Raw genomic sequence first — 18,334 nt, 5'->3', positions numbered from 1 at the left:
TATTCAATGTGATGTTGGTGAGATTATTAATTTTAGAAGAATGGATAGATTTATAATACTGAATTTATCTTAGTCTTTCTTTAGTAAAGCTTTATAGTTTTTTTCTTATGGTCTTAAACTTTTTTTAAAAAAGTTTATTCTTAGGTAATTTGTAGTTTTTATTGCTATGCAAATGGAATCTTCTCCATAATAAAATTTAACTGGTTTAAATGACTATATAGGAAAGAAACTGACTTTTAATGTTATTAATCCTAGTCAAAAAACATAAAACAACAAAAATACCAAACCACAGAATGACATTAAGTAGCATCTAAGTATATTATAGTGAATGTTATTTAATCCATATAAAATAAAAAATTTGTTCAACATAATTATTTCTCCTTCCACGCATTATCAAGAGAAGCAAGGCTTAGCAAGATTATCAAATGCCCACAGTCACACTGTGTGTAGACCGCGTTTTAATTACTAGTTTATTTTTCTCTTATTTAGGACACAAAGATCATTTCTAAGAAACTCTTCCATATCCAACAATTAGCGTCTGTTAACATATGTTCTGACAAACTGGTAGTTTATTCTTAGTAGATGGTTAATCCCAACAATTTTATAGGATTTCATTTTTTTCACTTCTGAGGAGAAGTCATCACTATCGTCTTGGGGTGTAGGCAGGAGCCAGCACCTTCCCCGAACCCTGATCTCTTCATCACAGGCAAAGTTTGGACCACTAGACACTAATTTTGCTACAATTTTGAAATTCTCTTACTTAAAAAATATCTCTTTCCTAAACCCATAATCCCTGCAGGAAGTGTTGGTTTTATTCAAAGTAAAAAAAAAAAAAAAGTTTCTGTGCAGAAATACATCAACAACTTGTCGAAGTTTATGGAGGAGAAAATGTTAAGTCAGTGAAGTGTATGTAATACTGTGTAGAATTTTAAAGAAAGCAAAGCAGAGTACCCAGAAAACATTTCATCGTAGAAAGGATGGATTTTCAGAGGTGCTCTGTCTGAGCCCAAATATTGTATTTCAAATAGAGTCACTGGACCTATTTGAACCATTTGATATTTTCTTGAATTCAGCTGAGGATTAAAAGAGGCTTTTATGCTGTAGAGTATTTCCTATGTGTGTTTCTAGGACTACCTGAGTCAGAATCTTCCAGAGTGATCGTTCAAAGTGAAGACTCCTAGGCTCCATCCCAGATCCTGGATTTAGGACTGCTGGGAAATGATTTCCATGATAAAGTTTAAAACACACTACTTTAGAATTGTTACCTCATGATATACCAGCAAGCGATGGTGGCATTCAGTTGCCACTTCTCTGAATGATATTTAATTCAATACCTTTTTTTTTTTTCTGAAAAACATCCCACCTCTTGGCCAACTTTATACAAAACTGTAAAGCATAGGTTAAGGTACACAATTCCAGGATTAGAACAATTCTACAACCTGATACACAGACTGCATGGCTTTAACCTGCCTTATAGCAATAGTGAAAAAACTCATATCTTCCTTTTGCTAGGATAAGTGCAAATACCATTTTAGTGGAGGATTCTACACTCTCTCTGAATTGCCTGGAGCAAGAGGACTTTGTTCACATGGCCTCAATGACAATTCTGAGATGAATACTTATGGACAACAAATACCTTTTCTGGTCTTAAAGAAAGACTTTGATAATTTGGAAGGAAGGGTTTGAGAATGAGCGATTTAGTAATAACTGCCGAAAGGTGAGAAAGCATTCTTATTTATCAACACACCCACCCTAACAAACTACCAAAATGGCCGGCCATTCCCGTCACCCATGCAGTTTTCCAGAAGGGGCTCTAATTGGCTTTGATTTAGTTATTTAATGGGTGCTAATTTAAATCTCATTGTTATTCAGAGTAGTTCATTTCTCTCCCTATTCATGGCCACCTTCCTATTCAAGCTATCAGAACCTCTCTCCTGACTAGCTGGTCGCTAACATCCAACTAGTCTCCTTGATGTTCAGTCTTCCACCTGCTCTGAAACCATTTTCCAAACTGCAGCCAAAGCGATCTTTGCAAAAGGCAGTCTTCGGAAACCCTCATGACTTTCTATTGCTTTTGAGAGGAAGACCAAAATCGTTAATTTGACCTATAAATCATTGCTTCATCTGGCAACTGCCAGTGGTCCGGCTTTAGTTTGCAGTATGCACACATGGTCGCCCACCGTGGCCCCTCCTTTTATTCCTCCACCTAGTCAACTTGTAGTCATCCCTAAGGTTCTTGACTAAAAATCACTTTCTCAGGGAAGCCTGAAGCAGAGGTCAAACTCTTATTGTGTGCTATCAAAGTAACAAATTGTTTCTTTGCAGAGCCTTAAATCAGCTTGTATTTAAATATTTATCCATGTGATAATTTCTGGCTAGGCAAGGTGGCTCATGCCTGTAATCCCAGCACTTTGGGAGGCCAAGGTAGGTGGTGGATCACCTGAGGTCATGAGTTTGAGGCCAGCCTGCCCAACAAGGTGAAATCCCATCTCTACTAAAAATATAAAAATTAGCATGGCATGGTGGTGTGTACCTGAAATCCCAGCTACTCGGGAGGCCGAGGCAAGAGAATCACTTGAACCCAGGAAATGGAGGCTGCAGTGAGTCAAGATCACGCCATTGCACTCCAGCCTGGGTGACAAGAGTGAGACTCTGTCTCAAAATAAATAAATACATAAGTAAATATTATCCATGTGATAATTTTTACTGATAGCTGTCTTTTGCACTATATTATAAATCAGCATCATTTTAAAAAATACTACATCCTAGCACCTAACTAATTTCCTCAATGCATGTTGGTTAAATGAATAAATGAATCTGCTACCCATATAAAAATATCTTATTTTTCTCCCAAAGATCTCATTCTTAGGAAAAAAAAAAGTTTGTCAGTTGAATTTTAATTTATCTGCAATTTTTAGATTACTTTTCCTCAAAGAAAATATTTATATCTTCTTGCAAAGATAAAAAGTGAATGCCGAAAATGTCACCTCCACAGTGCTGACCTCATCCCTTGTTTTCTTCCTTTAGTGACGCAAAAGTAATGGCGTTTCTAATTTTGAGGGTTTGGTATGTATCTTTTGTGATCTAAAAATTCAGAAAACTTAGTTGACTCCTAATGCTTTCATGCTCACACTTGTTCTTTTCTTTTGAGCCAAAGCTCTCCAGTTCCATTACCTAATGGGAGTACACATTGCAAGCTAATATTGAATAAATATTTTACAGAGCTGCTTGCAATCACCAGCACGTTTCTGATATGCAGTTAAGTTCCACACGTGGCCAGAATACAAATCCCGAGAAGGGCTTTCTGGTAACGCAGATCTCTGACGGTCAGGGACAATCCAAGATGTTTCATCTTCTGCCTGCCTCTGGACATACAGAACACAGAGGCAAAGAAAAGCTGTTGTATGGCCCTTGGCATGTCTGTTAGCCAAGGCCACAAACAGCCTGGCCTGGGGGGTTTTGGTGGAATAAAGCATACTCAAAAATTGAGAGCCGCTCTTACAAGTAGATATTTCTGCTCTGTCTGTCAATGGAACACAGGATTAAACAAGAGAGAGAGTGCCGAAAGCACAGGTCTCGCACGGACTGAAGATCTGGGTGCAGATCCTGAATTTGCAAATTAATTAAACTCACTGAAATGCATTATTTCCATCTTCCAAATAGAATTGGGATTTTATTGCTTAAGTTTTTTTTTTTTTCCTTTTCAATTTCCTTCTTTCCTTTCTTATCTAAGAAAAATTGCACTGGATAGAGTTAAGCAGGTAAGGAAGACCATTCAAGACTATTGCAATAGAGGTCAAGACTATTGCAGTAGGAAAGAGATTGAACTCAGTTCCACTGAAACAAAAGGTGGGCAAGTTGTTAAGTGCTGGAGTGTGAGGGAGGGGGGCTGGTCAATGTGATTAGGCCACTTGCATTTGCTGATGAGCACTTTTCTAGACTAGGCCCCTTGTCTCCTCCTCACCCACAACCCTGCAAAGACTGGGAGGTAGGGACCCTATCATTTTTGAGAATGACATTTCAAAGGGATGCCTCCCAAGTCCTTGAGAAAGTTTTCTAAAGTAAATGCTCTAAGATAAAGGAGGTGTGAGGGCTATAGTCAGAAAGAAACCTCTCTAAAATTTGGTCCAGCTGAGTGGAACATTGAAAGAACATCCTAGTCTCCCTCCCTCCATGGGACCCCGTTTTTAAAAATCTTAATTGTGTTTCTTATATTAGAATTAGACTTTGTGAAAAGGCAATTTTTAAAAATGTAAAATAATTTTTGTGCAGATATAGAAAGAAATACATGTTTAAAATTTTTCTGAGCTCATTAATTAAATGAGAAAGCCAGAAAGATTTTATAGCTGGCTCAAATGAAAATGGAAATAAGAGACATTTATACATCAGAAATATTGGAATGAGGGTGCAAATGGAGGCAACACTAGCTTTTTCCATATCAAGGGAGGGACATTCATACAGTTTGGATGGTTGTGTTATAGGAAAGGGGTCCTGATCTAGACCCCAAAAGAGGGTCCTAAGAGAGGGTTATTGGATCTCACTCAAGAAAGAATTCAGGGCGATTCGTAAAGTGAAAGCAAGTTTATTAGCAAAGTCAAGGAATACAAGAATGTCTACTCCATAGACATAAAAGTGGGACTCTATGCCCACTTTTATGGTTATTTCTTGATGGTATGGTAAACAAAGGGTGGATTATTCATGCCTCCCCTTTTTAGACCATATAGGGTAACTTCCTGACGTTGCCATGGCATTTGTAAACTGTCATGGTGCTGGTGGGAGTGTAGCAGTGAGGACGACCAGAGGTCACTCTCACTGCCATCTTGGTTTTGGCAGGCTTCTTTACTGCAATCTGTTTTATCAGCAAGGTCTTTATGATTTGTATCTTGTGCCAACCCCCTGCCTCATCCTGTTACTTAGAATGCCTTAACCATCTGGGAATGCAGCCCAGTCAGTCTTAGCCTTATTTTACCCAGCTCCTGTTCAAGATGGAGTTGCTCTGGTTCACATGCCTTTGACAATTGTCCTCTCCAAATCCCACATTGAAATGTGTCCCCGTATGTTGTAGGTGGGGCCTAGTGGGAAGGGTTTAGGTCATGGGGGCAAATTCCACAAGAATGGCTCGGTGCCTTCCTCACGGTAACGAATGAATTCTCACTGTTAGTTACGTGAGAGTCGGTTGTAAAAAGGGTGTCACACCCCTCCCATTCTCTTTTGCTCCCTCTCTCACCATGTAACATGTTCCCGTTCACCTTCTGCCATGATTGTAAGGTTCCTGAGGCCTCACTAGAATCAGATGCCAGCACTATGCTTTTTGTGCATTCTGCACAACCATGAACCAAATGATTATCTTTTCTTTATAAATTACCCAGTTTCAAATATTCCGTTATACCAATGCAAAATAGACTAATACAGAGATCAGCTGGGTCTCTACTGGACGGGATTTGCATGTCCATACATAAGAATTATTTTGGACTACTAGAAGTTATCTCCAATTTACAGAGTTGTAAATAGCTCCCCTAGAATCAGAGTTAGGTAGCCCTGACTGGTTTGTTGTAGGCAGAGCATCATTTTCCACTGAAGCACAAATTTTTTTTATAGGACTTTACTACAATCAAATATTATTTCTCTAGTTCCTTGTTAACCTTTCTTTCATACATGTATATTGATTACCCTTTGTGGGTCAGATATACTGGAAGTTAAAGGAAATAAAAAAGATTTTACCCCAAAATATATTTCTTTGACATATTTTGAAATGGCTGTTGCAGAGGCAGCAGAGAGGGGAGAGAAATTTGCATTTGTAGAGATCTCCATTAATGCAGCCAGGCCTTCTCTTTCTAGGCCTTTCCAGGGTCTAGGAGAGAGAAACTGAGAGTCTGACATCTGTAAAAGTCTGAAAAGAAGCATTTACTGTCTATTCTTTCTGAGGGCTGCTACCTATGAGGCTTTATCTACATAACAAGGCCACCTTTGCTGGCCAAGCCCCCTCCTTTCTCCCTCCCATAACCTGGTTTGCCACTAAAACCTGATTTACCAAAATAATCTGGTTTTGGCCATGTGCTCAGCCTGCATTTTTTTCTGTAACCTCATGATGGTATATACTTTTCTGTTCCTTGTTGTGGCGGTTGAGTCTTCATTCTGTAGGTTCTGTGTACACACATTAAATATATTTGTGTGCCTTTTCTCTTATTAGTCTGCCTCATGTCAGTGATGTTTCAGCAGCTCTTGAAGGAGGTAAAGGCCTTGGTTCCCACGGAAGGTATAGACTCATAGGAGACAGGTCTTCTGCCCGTGGGGTGCTCAGCTCTGTTCAGCTGTGCTCACTAATAACTCCGCTCCACGGAAGCCTGTGATGCTTGCTGTGGGGACCTGATGGGACCTAATGAAGAGCTCTGGGTCTGCCTGAAGTGATTTCTTACCCTTGGAATTAACCAGGAGGGCTTCCCAAAGGAGGAGGTGGCACCTTGTTAACATCTGGCTCCTCACATATCACCAGGACAGTTTACTGATAGGACAAAGCTGAGTTTCTCGCTTGCCCTGGTAAGGAAGACCATCATCTCCCAAACTTTGGAACTGTCTCAGAGAGGAAAAAGTAAGGTCAGAATTTGTTGAGAACTGGAAATTTTAAGAAAGTTTTTTTTTGTTTTCTTTTGTTTGTTTTTTTAAGAAAGAGGGTCTTGATTAGAATTGGATAAGGATTACCAGAATTAGTGGAAATAGCAATTTTGGGGTGATGGCTTCAAAGAATCTTAGGGTTAAACTGTGTATGGATGTTTTCCATTAAAGAGTTGATATATCTTTTGGGAGGTTCCTGTAATGAACATTCAAACAGTTTGCCTGGGAAGGGGACCTGTTTTCAGCTCTTAGCGTCCAGGCTGAGTGTGGGGATAGGTGAATCAATTTCTCAACCTTGACTGGGACTTGAAGGATGACCAAGCTCTCTCATGCTGGAATAGAAGAAGCTCATTCCTTGCAGATGGCTGAGAAAGAGAAAGCATGAGCATATTAAGAAAGTGGTAAATAGGTCCCCTGTTAGGACTTAGAATGCCCAGTGAATTCTAATTCTGTCTATGTATGGCCTAGGAATAGAGCCTTTATGCTGAATGGCCTATAATGGATCTCTCTAGGCTAGTGTTGCCAGATAAAATTGCATGGCACATACTTAAACTAAAAAATTAATTGTTCATCTGAAATTCGAGCTTAGCTTGGCATCTTGTGTTTTCATTTGCTAAATCTTGCAGCCCTATTTCAGCTCTATAGGCTGTCTTGCAATGAGTTATCCAGGACTGGGGGCCCTCTCCCTCAACCTACTGGTTTCCAGATTCTATTAGTGGCATGCAGTTCCTCTGAACAGCTAGTGTCCAGGCTCAGATTACAAGGCTGCCCCACTGTGTCCCCTCAGTGTCCTCTCCCTGTCAACTTCTCTCGCCATTTCTGACTCAACACTCTGCAACTTTGCCTCTGGTTCCTCTCCTACATCCCCATTGCTCACCCTCCTTCTTACAATATTACAAGGCTGATTGCCCAAGATTCCAACTACAGGGAGAGTAGTGAAAAGAGTCTACCCCTCCGAACCCAGGCCAATCATGCCTCTCTATGTGTTACTTAGGACTCCCTGCTGATCCAGCACTTGGCCCTTCCAGCCTGCACTGTGTTGCATCTGTGTTGTGTGCCTGAGCCCTGCACTTGATACCCTGCCTTGGAGACTGTGGTGACAGAACAATAACCTCCCCCATCCCCAATAAATTCATGTCCTAATCCTCAGAACCTATAACTATTACCTTATATAGCACAAAATTGGTTTGCAGATGTGATTAAGTTAATAATTTTGAGATGGGGAGATTATGCTGGATTATCCAAGCGGGCTTGATGTAACCATAGGAGTCTATGAGAGGAAGGCAAGAGAAGTCAGAATCAGAGAGAAAGTGATGTAACAAAGCAAGAAAATATTAGAGTCATGTGCTTTCAAGATTAAGGAAGGGGCCACCTGTCAAGGAATGCTGGCAGCTTCTAGAAGCTGGGAAAGGCAGGGACACGTATTCTTCCCTGGAGCCTCCAGAAGAAACCAGCCTTATTGACACCTTGATCTTAGTCCAGTTACAGGGAATTAGGACTGCTGGCCACCAGAATGTATGAGAATAAATTTGTGTTGTTTTAAGCCACCAAGTTTTTGGTAATTTGTTACACCAGCAAGAGAAGACTCACAGTGACCAAGAGGTTCAGAATGAGAAAACTGAAGATTTACAATGGGGGCAGGGCTATCAACTGGTGAACCACAATGTTTATACATTTGGAAAGGAGAGCTTTATTTTTTGAATATATTTTAGATTTTATTAGATAATGTCCATTATTTTTCAAAAATATTGTAACAATTTCCTCTCCAAAGCCTGCTGTTACAGGAAAGGGGTCCTGATCCAGACCCCAAGAAAGGGTTCTTGGATCTCACGCAAGAAATAATTCAGGGCGAGTTCTCAGTGCAAAGTGAAAGCAATTTTATTAAGAAAGTAAAATGGTGAAAGGACAGCTACTCTATAGACAGAGGAGGATGTTCCTGAAAGTAAGAGGAGGAACGCATCCACCCTAGGTACAATGCTTGATTATGTGGGCTGGTGTGTTCTGTTAACAATGTTTTGTGGTATTAATTTTTGTGGTAAGGATTAATTTTCTTATTTTGCAAGAATCGATATTATTATCTTTAAAACAAAATTAGGAATGCCTTTGTTCTCCAGATAGTGGGATATCTGGACACTCCCAAGTCTGGGTCTGTTTAGTAAACATTGTTAATTTGTTCCTTAACCATAAACATCTAGGGGCTCTGAATGTCTGACTTTCTGGGAACGCAGCCCAGCAGGTTTCAGCCTCATTTTCCAGCCCTCACTCAAGATGGAGTCGCTCTGGTTCCAATTCCTCTGACACTGCCTTTTTTAAATTGAATTTTTAAATTTTATTTTAAGCTCTCAGATACATGAGCAGGACACGCAGGTTTGTTACATAGGAAAACATGTGCCATGGTGGTTTGCTGCACCCATCAACACATCACTGAGGTGTTAAGCCCCACATGCATTAGCTATTTATCCTGATGCTATTCCTCTCCTCTTTATTTTTTATAAAGGGTTGCAGCCTGCAGCCTGGCCATCCTGCAGGCTGGGAAGCACAGCCCCTGGCAAAAACCAGAAGCGAGCACTTCAGAGAAGGAAGGATGAGACAGGAATTGAAGCTGAACAGGTAGGCTAAGTATACGTTATCAACAGGTAACAGGAGGAACTATAAACATTCACAAAGGAGGGTGCACACGTGTGTAATAAGCAAATGTGTGTTGTATATGTCCTGTGTTCACTTTGGGGTGGAGGCTTAACATTTAAATGCATTCCAGTTTGGCTTGATACATGAAAAGGTGATATGAGGGACACAGAGGCATCTCATGCACAGTCTCTGTAGACTAGCCAGAGCCAGTCCCTTTCTCTTAGCAAGAAGAAATGCCAGTCAGTTGTTTTGTCAAAACCACAAGAAAGGAGGGGAGTATGGCACATCTTTCAGAAGGGCTGTTTTCTGTTTAGCCCTTAGGAAAGCAAGTCGAATGGCAGTTAGTGAGGGAGGAGCTATAATGAGGCTTGCCTGACTTTCTGACCAGTCATAGCCAGGAACTCAGTTTTTAAGACTTCTCTTGGGGCCGGGCGCGGTGGCTTACGCCTGTAATCCCAGCAATTTGAGAGGCCGAGGCGGGAGGATCACGAGGTCAGGAGATGGAGACCATCCTGGCTAACACGGTGAAACTCTGTCTCTACTAAAGATACAAAAAAATTAGCTGGGCGTGGTGGCGGGCGCCTGTAGTCCCAGCTACTCAGGAGGCTGAGGCAGGAGAATGGCGTGAACCTGGGAGGCGGAGCTTGCAGTGAGCTGAGATTGCGCCACTGCACTCCAGCCTGGGCGACAGAGCAAGATGCTGTCTCAAAAAAAAAAAAAAAAAAAAAAAAAATGACTTCTCTTGGTTCCCCTTGACCAAGAGGGGGTCCATTCAGTCCACCTGGGGAGCTTAGGATTTGATTTTTAATTCTCAGGCGGTGAAAAGCCACGGGGCTCAGGCTGACATGTGAGCAAATACGAGAACTGTGACCAGACTTCAAGGGAGTGTGACCTGTGCAGTCCCACAGACCCTATACTCAGAAAGACCTTGCACTTGGTTTAATGCTTCTATTGACATCTTAATAAATTTGAATGAGGGACCCCACAATTTTTCTTTTTGCCCTGAGCCCGGCGAATGCTGCAGCTGATCTTAACTATGGTCAGGTGTTTTATTTGTGATATGGTCGAAGTGTTATAAGATTACAGATGTGAGGTCTATTGAATTTTACTGGGGAGGAAAGGGTAACAGAGAGGGTCAGGTTAATCTAAGCTCAGATTTGCAGAGTAAAAGTTCAGAAGGCAGAGAAAGGAGTCGCATGGTGGAGGGCACAGCATGAATCGAGAATAGAAGACACAAAAATCACCTGTTATGCTTGGAAATGATAGGTCTTTTGTATAACTTCTGTGTTCGTGGGGAGTGCTGTGTCACAGGATAGAGTGAGCCAGATGCCAAAGGACTTTGAAAGCATCGAAGTAAGTGGTTTGGAACCTACTCTTCAGGCAACGGGGTACCGTGGATGTCATTTGAGAAGAGAGGTGACAGGCTTGGCCACAAATTTTGGGCAGTCACTCAAAATTGGTTGAATTGGGATTTTGAAGGGTAATATTTTAGCTCAAGCATGGCAGATGAATGCCTATGCAAATTCTGTTCGGTTCTGTCATTTTTATGCAAAATGAACACAAATGGTTTTCGCAATTACTCTCTGGGGAAATTGTTAATGTAGACCACCAAGGGAGGAATCCATAGATTTGTTGAGAGCTGGTGTTCAGAGTGTAAAGTCTAAGAATTAGCCTCAAGGACTGGAAAGGAAAATCCAGAACTAAATAGAATCTGCATCTCAAGTTAAAAGCTGTATTGTACAGTGCCACAGTCACGCATAGACTGTATGTGATGGGAAAAAAGAAAGAATAAACGGAGGTGACGAGATATTTTATTGAACTATTAGCTTGTGTTGTTCCTTTATTTTCCTCTCTCTGCTGTTTCAAGCAGCTAACCAGGTGTTAGAGGATAATTTTCAAGAAAAAAATAAAAGGATCATGGCTTTCATACAGATAAAAATGAACAACTGCCAAAATTTTACTTATTAATAAGTGAACTGTAACAACTGGTTCAAAGGAGAATTCAAGTATAATGCTTCTATAGATTAAAGATGCTGGCATAAATTGACAAATAGGTACAAACTGAATTTTTCTACACCGGGGAGAGAAATAATTTTGCCTTCTCTGGAGAGACTTTGCATGTGTATAGACATGAAATATTTTTGCTATAACCAGTTTTCTACAAGTTAACTTGTGTCTCTACAGAGTTGTAAAATGGCCTAAACAAATGTGCATACCCCTATAGGATAATTAAATCCGTGAAGAGGCTCCCACATCCATGAAAGGGTGTCTGATAATCTCCTTTGTGTCTCTTTGTGCCTAGGGACGTTTGTTGCACAGGCTCAAAGCCATAGCCAGCTGCCATGTTATTATTTTCTTCCATGTATGAAGAAATTAACCCTTGGAAGGAGTTCTAATTGGAGTCGGAGAAGTAGGGAAGGGTAAGGAGGAATTCTGTGAGGCAGCCAGGAAAGCATGGACCCTTTACACTCTGGTAGCAGAATCCTGTGCAAGTGTCAAGGCCTCTGAGGAGATGGCCTTCCCCAGGAATGGCTCAGGAGTAGCCTAGCCCCTGTACCTGGAAGGCTCAGGCATACAAAGAAGTAGATGTGTCAGCCATAGCCTGCATGGACTAATGGCCAGAATGAGCATGAAATTTATCATCTAGACTAGGACACATTTAAGATGAAAGGAGGCACTAGGCCAGGGCAACAGCACAAACTGGGACAATGCCAGGCAAACTGGGACATAGTGTTTATGTTACCAGTAGAGGGTGTCCAGGTCCTTGGGGTCTTGAAAAAAGAATTAGAGAAACAGCAGAAAGAAAGAAAGGAATGAAGAGATTTATTGAAAATGAAAGTACACTCCACAGTTTGCGAGCGGGCTGGAGCATAGGAGCTCAAGGGCCCTGTTAGAGAGTTTTGGGGAGTTTAAATACCCTTTAGAGGATTCCATTGGTTACTTGGTATACGCCCTATGTAAATGAAGAGGATGAAGTAAAGTTAGAGTCATTTACTCGGCATATGCCCTACGGAGAAAATATTTCCTGTCATAGCCGAAGTGTGAATTGGCCTTAGGTTCCCTGACACCAGACCCAATTTTCCTGCCTCACCTGAGCACAGTGAAAGATGCCAGGGTAGTTCCATGACCCGGAAGCAGGAAGGTCATGTCTGAGTTGATTTTGGGGGGAATCACTGAAAAATCTTCAGTCCCTGAAAGATAATTTTATTATGCCTCTGATAGGTGCTGGTTTTAGAAAGCCATTACTTTGCTTTCTAAAGCAAAGAAAGCAAGTTCGATACTTATAAAAATTGTTTCAAAAGAATGTTTTCGATTTTGTAATGACAGAGTTTGAATATTGAAGAGCAATGAGCTAAATTGATTTTGAGAGGTTTTCTTCTTTTTTTTTTTTTAAGCAGCAATGTAGTAAGAGAGGAAGACTTTGTTCTTTGAAGTGCACATGACAAATTTTAAATGGTTGAAGCATTATTGTGGTCTCAGTTGAAAGAGTGTGTATTTAAAAGTGGCTCTCTGTGACCCTCAGCAGCAACTGCTATCACTGATGAAAAGTCTTGGGTAACACTCAGAGCCACTAAAGGGGGCCATCACTAGACAGGTCAGTTGCCTCTAGCAAAACCACAAAGGCTGGTTTATTGGTGCCAGTCATCTAAGAGACACTTCCTTTTGAAGTCAGTTGGGGGCCAATCCATATTCTCTGGATCTCAAAATATGAGGGACCCAAAGAATAGCATCATTCGCCTTTTACCTATCCTGCTACTACCACCCTCCACATCCTGGGCCCATTGGAAATTGAGGTCTGTCCAAAATGATTTGTGCATGAGTAGAACTATATTATCAGCTATTGCACATTTCTCTACTGCAACTCCATGATATTATGGAAACCTCTAGGAGATAAGAGTTTGGCAGGACTGCTTTCACAAGATACAGGTTATGCAGACTCCTGATAAAACAGGATGCGGTAAAGAAGCTAGGCAAAACCCACCCAAACCAAGATGTCTATGAAAGTGACCAGTGGCCTTTCTCACTCCTCATTATATGCTAATTATAACACATTAGCATACTAAAGAAAACTCCTACCAGTGTCATGACAGTTTACAAATGTCATGGCAACATCTGGAAGTTACTCTATATGACCTGAAAGGGTGGGGGCAGGGGGGTCAGTTCTAGGAATTTCCCATACTTTCCCTGAAAAACTTATGAATTATCTACATTTTGTTTAGCATATGATCAAGAAATAGCAAAATGGCCAACCAGCAGCCCTCAGGGCTGCTCTGCCTAAGGAGTAGCCACGTTTTTATTTCTTTACTTTTTTGATAAACTTGCTTTCACTTTACTCTGTTGGCTTGCTCTTGAATTCTTTCCTGTGTGAAGCCAAGAGCCCATGTACCCTCTCAGGCTGTACCCCAATTTTAGGGTTCACACTGTGACATCTAGAAGGCGAGGAATACAAAACTCCCCAGATTTAGACTGCAGCTAAACTCAACATTTGATTCAAAGAAAGCAAACAAATGCAATAAATCTTATCTACCTGTATTGTGGACTGAGGATTGTACCTGCTGTGAAGTGAAGATGTAGTGGCATATCCCTAAATACAGGAATCTGGGGTAGGGCATTTGCCAATTTGTGTCCCACAGACATTTTACATAGTCTGGTAAAATCAACAGAAACCCTTAAGTACACACCATAAATATATAGGCTTAGAAACAGAAAGAAATCAATAGTATTAAAACAGTTATCAAAATACTTAACCATATTTATGGTATAGTATTTATGGTTTATACACTTCTTTATTAACACACTAAAAAATGAGATCTAATGATACATCTCATGACTCTTACAATTAAAAAGTGATGAAAGTGAAAGAGATTTTGAGGAACTTGCAAGAACCCTATTATGATATGAGCATGTCAGTGATTTCCATTTGTGATACAGTCACAGGCGTTTCTAGCCTATTAGGGTTTATTGCTCACATTCATAAGTAAAAGGATTGCTAAATTTAAATTAGAGGTTAGTGAAAGTAAAGATGTGACATCCTTTACATCCAACTTTACAGACTCCCTGAGTTCTACCTGTGAACCCCTTTAGGGGTCTGTGGGTCCTCGATAAAGAATCCCCACTGCAGGGACAGTGTTCTCCATCTCCATTGGCACAGGCTGTTTACAACCATCTGTGAATTGACTCATCTATGCTAACAGTCAGCATCTGGAAGGGTTTGATATCATTTTCAAATCTGCGTTAGCCTGTGAGTAAGCTCTTGCCTGTTGTGTTTATTCTGAGCCTTGGTGGAATGGCTCTTCTCGAGCCCACCAGCGCTGTAATCTTTCTCTCCCACTCCTTCACCCCTTGCTCTCAGTCTCCTCCTGGGAACACAAAGCCTTTATTCACTTTCCTCTCATGACACAGAGCCTTAGAATATGTAATTTTAACATCTTTGCTGATATTGAACTGTTTCCATTTCATCTTTAAATCAGTTTAGTGGTTGCAAAATTACCGCGGTATTGATATTCAATATGAGAGGCATCAAGGCAGTAGGAGGCTGACGAGGCAGTGATGCCTATGAGAGCCCCGAAACAAAAGCAGCCAAAATAAGGTAGAGGCGGCAGCAGCAACACCCCAGTTCTGGGGTATTTTCTTTTTCAGAGACCTGCAGCTAGATCTTCTGAGAAAGTAGAGTTGACGCTCTCCAGCATGTTTTGAGGCCAGTAATGCAAATACATTCTAAGTAACCTGGCCTTCCATAACACTTAAAATTAAATCTACACTGTGTACTGCAGTCTATGAATGAGTAAATTATATCATGTATCAGTTTAGCTGGGACATTCTTTATATATATTTGCTTCCTCAGCTGATTATTGATATTAATAAGAACCCCTTTTACTTTCAGAAGTATCCAAGTCTGAATGATTCATTGTGTGGTCATTGTGACGGATGCTATAGTCTGTCACCCAGATCCCCGTTCCATGACAGAGATGCTCATTTCCCAGCTGCTGGGAGTGATGGTGGCTGATGGTTCTCAGTTGATGTCTTATCCAGAAATTGCTTTCAGGTGAAGAGAACCACTTGCATACAGTCACATCCCCTTCCTAGGGATAGCTGGCCAATGTGTGGGTGGAAGAAGACAGACATGAAAATCTGATCTCATGAACCAAAGGCAGGCCAATTCTGCTAGGACATCCTAACTCAGAGCAGCTCGTGGGGTTGGCTGAGCCCTTTGTTGCAAACAAAGTCTGTTCTCACATTGTTATAAAGAACTACCTGAGACTGGGTAATTTATAAAGAAAATAGGTTTTAACTGACCCACAGTTCCACAGGCTGTACCAGAAGCATGGCTGGGGAGGCCTCAGGAAACTTAAAATCATGGTGGAAGAGGAAGAGTAAGCAGGCACGTCTTATGTGGCCAGAGCAGGAAGAAGAGAGCAAAGGGGGAGGGGCTACACACTTGTAAACAACCAGATCTCGTGAGAACTCACTATCACGAGAACAGAAAGGGGGAAATCCACCCCCGTGATCCAATCACCTCCCATCAGGCCCCTCCTCCAACACTGGGGATTACAACTTGGCATGAGATTTGGATAGGGACACAGAGCCAAATGATATCAAACACATTACAGCTCAACTTCTCTCTCTGCTCAATCCTGTCTCCTACATTCCTTAGATGGGTGTTGCTCTCAAGGACTTGATGTGAGCAAATCTCCATCTCAGTCTGTTTCTCCACAAACCTGTTGAAAGGCAGGCATGCTACCCATACAGTTCCATAAGGCCTGATCCCTGATAGCCATTTTGACTTTATCACTCATTGGCCTGCTTGCCTTTTGTCAAATATGATAGGCTTTTTATCTCTCCTGCACACTCCACTTGGGGTTCCCTGTTCTACTCCATGGGTTCTGTCCCCAGACTGTTGCATGTCAGACTCAGGTCTCAGCTCAAATCTCATCTCCTCAGTGAGGTCTTTCCTTGCCTGATTCTGTCCAGATAGTCACTGTTCCCTTTCTCTATTGCACTCTTCGTTGATTTTCCCTATATCCTCGTCACTAACTGCAACATATTATTCATTTATTTCCTTTCCTTTTTTTTTTTTTTTTTGAGATGGAGTCTCACCCTCTCACCCAGGCTGGAGTGCAGTGGCACAATCTCAGCTCATTGCAACCTCTGCCTCTTGAGTTCAAGTGACTCTCCTTCCTCAGCCTCCCGAGTAGCTGGTACTACAGGCATGGACCATCATCGTGCCTGGCTAATTTTTGTATTTTTAGTAGAAACAGGGTTTTGCCATGTTGGCCAGGCTGGTCTTGAACTCCTGAGCTCAATGATCCAGCAACCTCAGCCTCCCAAAGTGCTGGGATTATAGGCACGAGCCACCACACACAGCTTGCTTATTTACTTTCTGATTGACTTTCTCTTTCTCTGGAAGGTTAAGTTCTTTCTGGAGTAAAATCTTATCTGTTTTCTTCACTCCTGAATCTCCAATACCTAGAATAGTATCTGTCACATAGTAAGCACTCATAATACTGGTTGAAGGGGTAAATTTTTAAAAAGGCAAAGAAAACAATAAATTACACTACCTATTTACTTAGTTTACAATTTTGCCTTATTTCTTAGGAAATATCCTTTCCAATTCCTTCTTATCTCTCACTGTTTTCTGCCTCCATACCTTCCATTTTCTGAGAGTTTAATAGAACGTACTGTCTACAAGTATTGTTAAAATTAACTTTAATAATAAACAATAGCATTATTGTCTGTATTTCCTAGACACTTCATTAGCTGCTTCATTAACATGTAATCCTCACCCTTTGAGATAACTATTATTATTATTATTCTGCTTTTGTAGATGAGGAAACTGAAATTGAAAGAAGTTTCACAACTTGTCCAAGATTATACAGCTTTTAAGTGGCAGCAGAGCTGAGATGTAAACCCAGCTTTTCTTTTAAGGAGCTCATTATATGATTTCTAAGTTGATGCAATAAAAAAGCACATTCTATATTTAGATCCAAAGACCTGAAATATACCACTCTTGGGGCATGTAGTTTTGAACTTAGCCCCCTCGGACTCAGCTTTCTCAATACTAATTGGGGCTTAGATTAAACCTTGTTGCTGATATAGTTAAATTAAGTGATAACGTATATAGATACCTGGCCTGTGGAAGAGAATAAAAAAGTTCACTCCTCTCTGATATATGACACTATAATCACAGTACTACTTAGAATACTTAGACTACTTAGAATCTAGGGACATTTTCCGTTCTGCTTGTCCAAACTCTACATATTGTAGGAATGTCAATAACGTGTGTATTCAACCATGTATATTGAACTACTCATATATATTTGAGGGAGTAGCATTAGAGGTAAGATCACAGGCTCTAGGGTGAGACAGAAGTAGAAGAGAATCTCATCCTTGTTGCTTTAAACCTATCTCCTCCTTCTGCCTCATGCCCTCCCACTTGCCTTGGCAGAGGGTTGTAAACCAAGTATTTAATCTCTTGAATTCTACATTTCCTCATCTGTAAAATGGATTAAAATAAAAATTAAAATATTATCTGCCTAGCGCTTAAGATTGGACCTTTGACAAGCTATTATTATTAATAGAAATAATATTAATAATTGTGAATATTATTTGGTTATATTTCACAATAGAACATGTTTTTAAGTGGCCTTCTCATTATTATGGACACAGAACCATGACATCTCTAGAGTGAAAGAGATAGACAGTGTGAACACCTTGAAAACAGGTCCACGGGCCTAAACTCAAACCCCAGCCCTATACCCCACTTTGTAGCCAAGGCTTAGAGCAATGCCACGTCCACTGAGTGGCTTAAGAAACACATGTTAGATGCTGAATCTGGCATAGGACCTGCCCACATCAGAGTCCCTGGGAAGCTTTTAAAACGATGGATATTTAGGGTTACTCTTGGCGATTCTGATTTGAGATCCCAGGACACCACATATAGAAAGAAAACAAACAAGAACACCACAATTGATTCTGAGGCTCAGCTAGACTTGGAAACCACCTGTGACTCAACCACACTTGTGAGACATGAATACCTTACCCTCTTCCACTGCTGAGTGAACTCCCACAGTGACCGTGCACCCCACAGTGATGC

The sequence above is a fragment of the Gorilla gorilla genome, chromosome 21 (assembly GCF_029281585.2).
Source record: "Gorilla gorilla gorilla isolate KB3781 chromosome 21, NHGRI_mGorGor1-v2.1_pri, whole genome shotgun sequence".
Lineage (NCBI taxonomy): Eukaryota > Metazoa > Chordata > Mammalia > Primates > Hominidae > Gorilla > Gorilla gorilla.
The sequence above is the reverse complement of the archived record's forward strand: the minus strand, read 5'-3'. Positions refer to the sequence as shown.